This window comes from Camponotus vicinus, unplaced genomic scaffold, assembly GCF_025532165.1.
Source record: "Camponotus vicinus isolate PSW18456_S1 unplaced genomic scaffold, iyCamVici1.0 SCAF_10, whole genome shotgun sequence".
Taxonomy (NCBI): Eukaryota; Metazoa; Arthropoda; class Insecta; order Hymenoptera; family Formicidae; genus Camponotus; species Camponotus vicinus.
The window spans coordinates 9,976,870-9,982,595 of NW_028141946.1; the positions used below are offsets into that span (position 1 = coordinate 9,976,870).

General features: G+C 40.1%; 1 long non-coding RNA gene across 1 annotated transcript; it reads right to left on the minus strand.

Moving 5' to 3' along the window:
- Positions 1-4,249: 4,249 nt before the first annotated feature.
- On the minus strand, positions 4,250-5,182 carry LOC145960546 (uncharacterized). Its single transcript, XR_014435394.1, has 3 exons — positions 5,063-5,182; positions 4,584-4,752; positions 4,250-4,440 (listed from the first exon to the last, which is right to left on the minus strand). It is a non-coding gene; the product is annotated as an uncharacterized LOC145960546 (long non-coding RNA).
- Positions 5,183-5,726: the final 544 nt, after the last annotated feature.

Sequence of the window (5,726 nt, forward strand, 5' to 3'; positions counted from 1 at the left end):
CGTAAGCCAGTGTCCAAATCCTACCCTGCCCGATTCTCATGCCTCCTACCAATCCCCCGGCCATCTCTTCCTCCAGGTCTGATATAAAGATGGAGAACAGTAGCGGGCTCAAAGGACATCCTTGTCTCACTCCCTTTGTCGTCCAAAAGGAGCTTGACTCCCTGTCCCCCACCCTAACCCTGTTACTGGTCTCCTGGTAAATTTGCTTCACTCTCTCCGTTAGTCCTCTCCTTACCCCTCTCTCCTCCATCACCCTCCATAACACACTCCTGTCGACCCTGTCAAAAGCCCCCTTTAAATCAATAAAGAAGGCATTCACCTTCTTTCCAGCTCCATTCAGCTCTCTGTCAACCAGGTGGTTCAGGATGAAGATGTTATCCATCACACTTCTTCCCTTCTGGAAGCCAGCCTGGGTCTCCGGAAGAATCTGCTTCTCCACCACATCCTTCATCAATCTCTCCGCCAGCACCGCCGCATAGATCTTATAGGCCGTACTTAATAGGGTAATTCCCCTGTAATTAGCGGGGGATTGTTTATCCCTTTTTTTATACAGCGGGGAGATTACTCCCTCCTTCCACGAATCCGGCCATCCTTCACCTCTCCACACCCCCTTGATCACTTCCTTCAGCCTTTCTCTCACCTGTCCCCTGCAGAACTTCCAAGCCTCACTCCTTATGCCATCCAGCCCCGCCGCTTTCCCCCTCCTCAATCTCCTTATCTGTTTTTCGATTTCTTCATCCGCGAGATCCTCTTCTTCGTCACCCCCTCTCCTTTCCTCCCCTAAAATCCTTTCATCTGTCCCCTCTAACACACCCATAAAATGCTGCCTCCAATCCTCCATGGATATCTCTTCACTCACCTTGTCCCTGACCTTCCTTTCCTTGTTGATATATTTCCAAACTTCTGTCTCCGTCCTAATTCCATTCAACTCCTCCACTTCCCTTTTACTCCACTCTTCTCTCTTCTTCTCACAGAGCTCCGCTAACTCCCTTTTCGCCTGCAACACCGCTTCCTTGCTTCCACCCCCTATCCTCCATCTCTTTAGCTTTCTTTCTGCCTTTCTTTTCTTTCTGGTGCACTCTCTGTCCCACCATTTCTTGTAACCTAGTTTCCTTTTTCTCCATCTGACCTTCTTCTCTACTACCGCCTCATCCACCTTACCTCTTAGTTCCTCCCATTTCTCCAGCAAGCCCCCTTCAGACAAACTAATCTCCTCCGTTCTTCCAGCAAAGGTTCTAGTGCTCTCCTCGTCCCAGCACTGTATTATCCTCTCTACCTGTCTTCTTTCCTCCTTTCTCCCCTCCTCCTTCAGGCCTTCTTTCGACGTCCATACACTCACCAAAGGCATATGGTCTGATTCTATCCTACTCTTGACTTCAAACTCCTCTAGCAGGTCCCACCCTTCTGTGTTAACTAACAAATAATCTATAACCGACGCTCCTCTCGCCCCTACGTACGTGAATTCTCCCTCTTCATCACCCTGCTCTGTACCATTTGCCAGACACCATCCCCCTTCCTCTACCTACTCTAACAAACACGCTCCCTCCTTGCTGACCTTTTTGTCCTTAGACCTTCTTCCTTCTACTACCCCATCCCTGTACACCCCCCTTCTTCTCCAGTCCAGACGTTAAAGTCCCCTCCAATTACCATCAGCTCTTCCGGACGCTGCTGCTCCGGGATAGCTATGTCTTCCTTAAAATCCTCGGGACCATCCTTAGCGTAGACCGTACTAATTGTCCACTTGTAACCACCTCCTCGTCCCTTCCACTTCACCAAGCCTCTCCTACCGTCGTCGACCTCCTCCGTCATCATTACCCCTTTTCTATTTCCAGTAATTATTCCCCCACTTCCCCTACCTCTGCTCTGTTCTCTCACCGCATATTGCACGTGCCAGTCGAACTCCGAAGGTAGATTCTTTATCCAAACTTCTCCCTCATCCTCCCTTATCCAAGTCTCCACCATACCAACAAAGTCCAGCTGTCTTATAAACTCCCAAAAGTCCACCCCTTTTCCCTTAAGCCCGGCTACATTCCAGAACCCTATCTTAATTTTGCCCCTAACCTTGTCGGAAATCGAGCTTCTCGGATCCCGCTGTCTCTGCCGCGACTTTTCGAGCGTTTCCTTCTTCTGCTCTTCCCCCCTTACTCCGAAATTTCTCCTCCGTTTGCTCCAACAGCGAGACATGTTTCTTTCTCTCAATCTGTCTCCAACTGAACCATCTATCCACCAAAAAGACTCTCCTGAATCTGACATTGGTGTGCTCCCCCCATCCTTTAACTACCCTCGCGATGCCTCTCAGTCTCCATTGAATTTCTTCTCCTCCTTGGATAGCAATTCATCCATGAAAATCGGCTCCTTCCCTAACTCCTTCTTCCTTCTTAGTATCTCCATCTTTGCTGCAAGGTCCTTCACCTGAACCCCCAGTCTCCCCCCTTCTCTTGACTTTCCTTCACACCAAGCGTCCTCGACCAAATGGCCCAGACTAAACTTCTCCTGGAGAAACTTCTTTGCTTTTTGCAGCGGATTTCTACCGTCCCACTTCAGGCCGCTGATCCTCAAACTTTTCTTTCTTTTCTGCTCCTGATTCTCCTGTTTCCAATCCAATAGCTCCTGCACTTTGGCTTCCAAAGCTGTCTCCTTTACTCCTGTCTTCGTCTTCTTTCCTCTCCTCACTATCTCACTCCAGGAATGAGATTTTTCTTCCTCTTTTCCCCCCTCCACCACCTCCATTTCCTCCTCTCTAGACTCACCATTCTCCAGTTTGAGAATCTTCTCCCAAAGCAGCTTCTTCTCTTCTTCCCACTTTGTCTCCTTCCTCTTCATCTCCTCCCTTAACTCATCTCTTTCCATCTTCATCTTCTTCTCCAGTTTCTCAACCTCATTTACCCTCTCTCTCTTCAGCTTTGCCACCTCCTCCTTCACCTCCCCCAGAATTTTCTGCAGCTCTGCAATAACGCTTTCTTGTCTGTTCATTCTGTCCATCCATGCTCCTTCAAATTCGAAAACCGACCCCAAGTCGGAGTCAGTCTCCTCTCGGTCCCTGCCATCCCCCTCTGATACTGTCTTTCTCTTCTTTCTAACTCCTCGCGCCATATCTACCCCCCCTCCCCCCTGGCCAAGCCACTTCTCTATGTATCCCTTGGGGATACCCTTCTCCCTATCCAACATTTCCCTGTTTGATCTCCTCCCTCTCTTAACTACCCCCTCTGTAGACAAGAATCTAGTAACCGGGGTTTCCAAGCTATTCCCTTCCCCATCCTCCGCATTACCTTCCATTACGCTATCCCTGTCTACTACATCGAGTGATTGGCCCGCCGCCTCACTCGGCTTCTCATTCGTCGCCGCGCTCTCAACTTCGCTACTCGCCGCTTGGCGCTCCGCACTCGGCCTCGCGTCTTCCAGCGAGTCGCATCTATCGACGAGTATACTCGGCACGATCCCTTCCATCCCGCTCCGCCTGTTGTCTCTCTCTCTCGCTCTTAAACCTAACCTGCTCCCCTTCTCGCCGCAAAACTCCGTCCCTCCACGCGTGGCGCCTCCACTCTGTCCTACTCCAACCCTATCACGCGACACACACAGTCTCCGCCACCCAAAGAACACACCACTGCCAAGCCTCCACTCCTCTTTACGACAAATCGCTCTTAATATTCTCGACAAACAGCACACGCATGCACACTCTTTCGCACCTGCCAACCCATGACAGTTCAATATATTCATTAAAATTAATATTTTGCTAATATATTTGTATATGTTGTAATTATTTATTTTTAAAGAAATATGTTTTGAAATATATAAAATTATTTATATTTTGTTTTAAATACTCTTTTTATATTTTATTACTAAAAAAGATCTTTTATTATTTTGTTTAAAAGTAACTTAAATTAGAAGATAATCATAGAAGAGAATATATATATATATATATATATATATATATATATATATATCTTTTTTTCATTTTGTTAATAAGTTACTTAAATTATAAGATAATAATAAATAAATATATATGTATATATATATATATATATATATATATATATATATGATTATCTTATCATTTAAATAACTTATAAACAAAATGAAGAAAAGATTTGATTTATTAGCAAAATATAAAAAATGTATTTAACATATGAATAAAATTATTGTTAGTATAAAATGGGTATTTACAAATAAAAAACATGTATATAAATATAAAAAATAGTAAAATTATATTTAATATTTAATATACATATATGTATAATAGAACTTACTGACGCGTTTAGATGTGTTGAAAATCTCACACAATTTGGTTGGTACAGGTGTATCATTTATATGATTTGGTATATATTTCCCCAAATTTGTAATAATAGTATTAGTACGAATTACTAGTTCATATGAAACATTTCCATTGTTAAAAGTTGATATTTTAGGTAATCTAGCTTGAACACCGTCTAAATGGATAATCTATAAATTTTTACAAATATATAATTATATTATATAATATATAATATTAAAATTTATATAATATAATATAATATTAATATTAATATTTTTAATTATTAATTTTTTTAAATATTAAAAATGTTAATAAAAAAAAGAACATTTACATGACTTGATAATATAATATCTTCTACTCGTTTGACATCGTCGTTCCATGCAACCACTTGTATTTTTCGACCCTTATTATTATTTAAATAAAACTTAAAGAAATTAAATTGTTGTTTATTTCCAACCAAACGTGGAGACTCAATACCATCAACGTAGCCAATTATTTCGCTATAGAGAATATAAATGTAATTAAAATTTAGTAATATTAATAAAAACAATAAAAAGAATATGATTATAATACGTTTAAATAACAAAAAGAAATTAATTAGAAAACACATTAAAAAACACATTATATTTATTAATATACAATGTTATGTATTTTTTGTTTTAGAATAATATATTATTTTTACTTTTACAAACACACACACACACACACAAAATTTATTAAAATAGAAATAAATACTTAATATTTCATTATAAATTATATAAATACTTAATAAGTTTTTTATTAATAAAAATGAATTTATTATTTACTTACACGGTTGAATCGTAAATTTGTATATTATCTATAACTTTATTTGAAGTAAACAAATTTGCGGCGTTTTCTTCTAATTCTTCTAATTCTTTATCTCTTTCTTCTTCATATTTTTTCTCAAAAGTTTTTTTCTCTCCTTTCAAATTTTTTATCGTCCTTTTTTCATTTCTGAATATATGTATTTTTAATTATTTGTTTTTATTGATATATATACTATTTGTATCCACATCGTTAGAACCTCGTGTGCGAGCGTGCGTGCGTGCGCGTGCGTGCGTGTGTTTGTGTGTGAGAGTGTGTGTGTTTGTGTGTGTCTGTGTGTGTGTGTTTGTGTGTGTGTGTGTATGTTTATACATGCGAGTATGCATGCGCGTATATGTGTATATGTGTTTATATATAGAGTGTCTTAAAGCTATTATACAAGATTTGCCAAAAGTGTGGAAACCCCTTAATATTTCGAAAAGTACGCATTTAAAAAAAAAATGTTTCATACAAAAGTTATAGGGTTTTATGTGGTGCATTACACAGTAACATTATTATGACCTCGAATAGCGTTGTCAAGGTTATGTGAAGGTCACCTCCAACTTTTTAAATGGGACACCCTATATACTTTTGCATATTCTTGTAGCTTATCTCGAGAACTTTCCAAAACACTATAATTAAGTTAGTT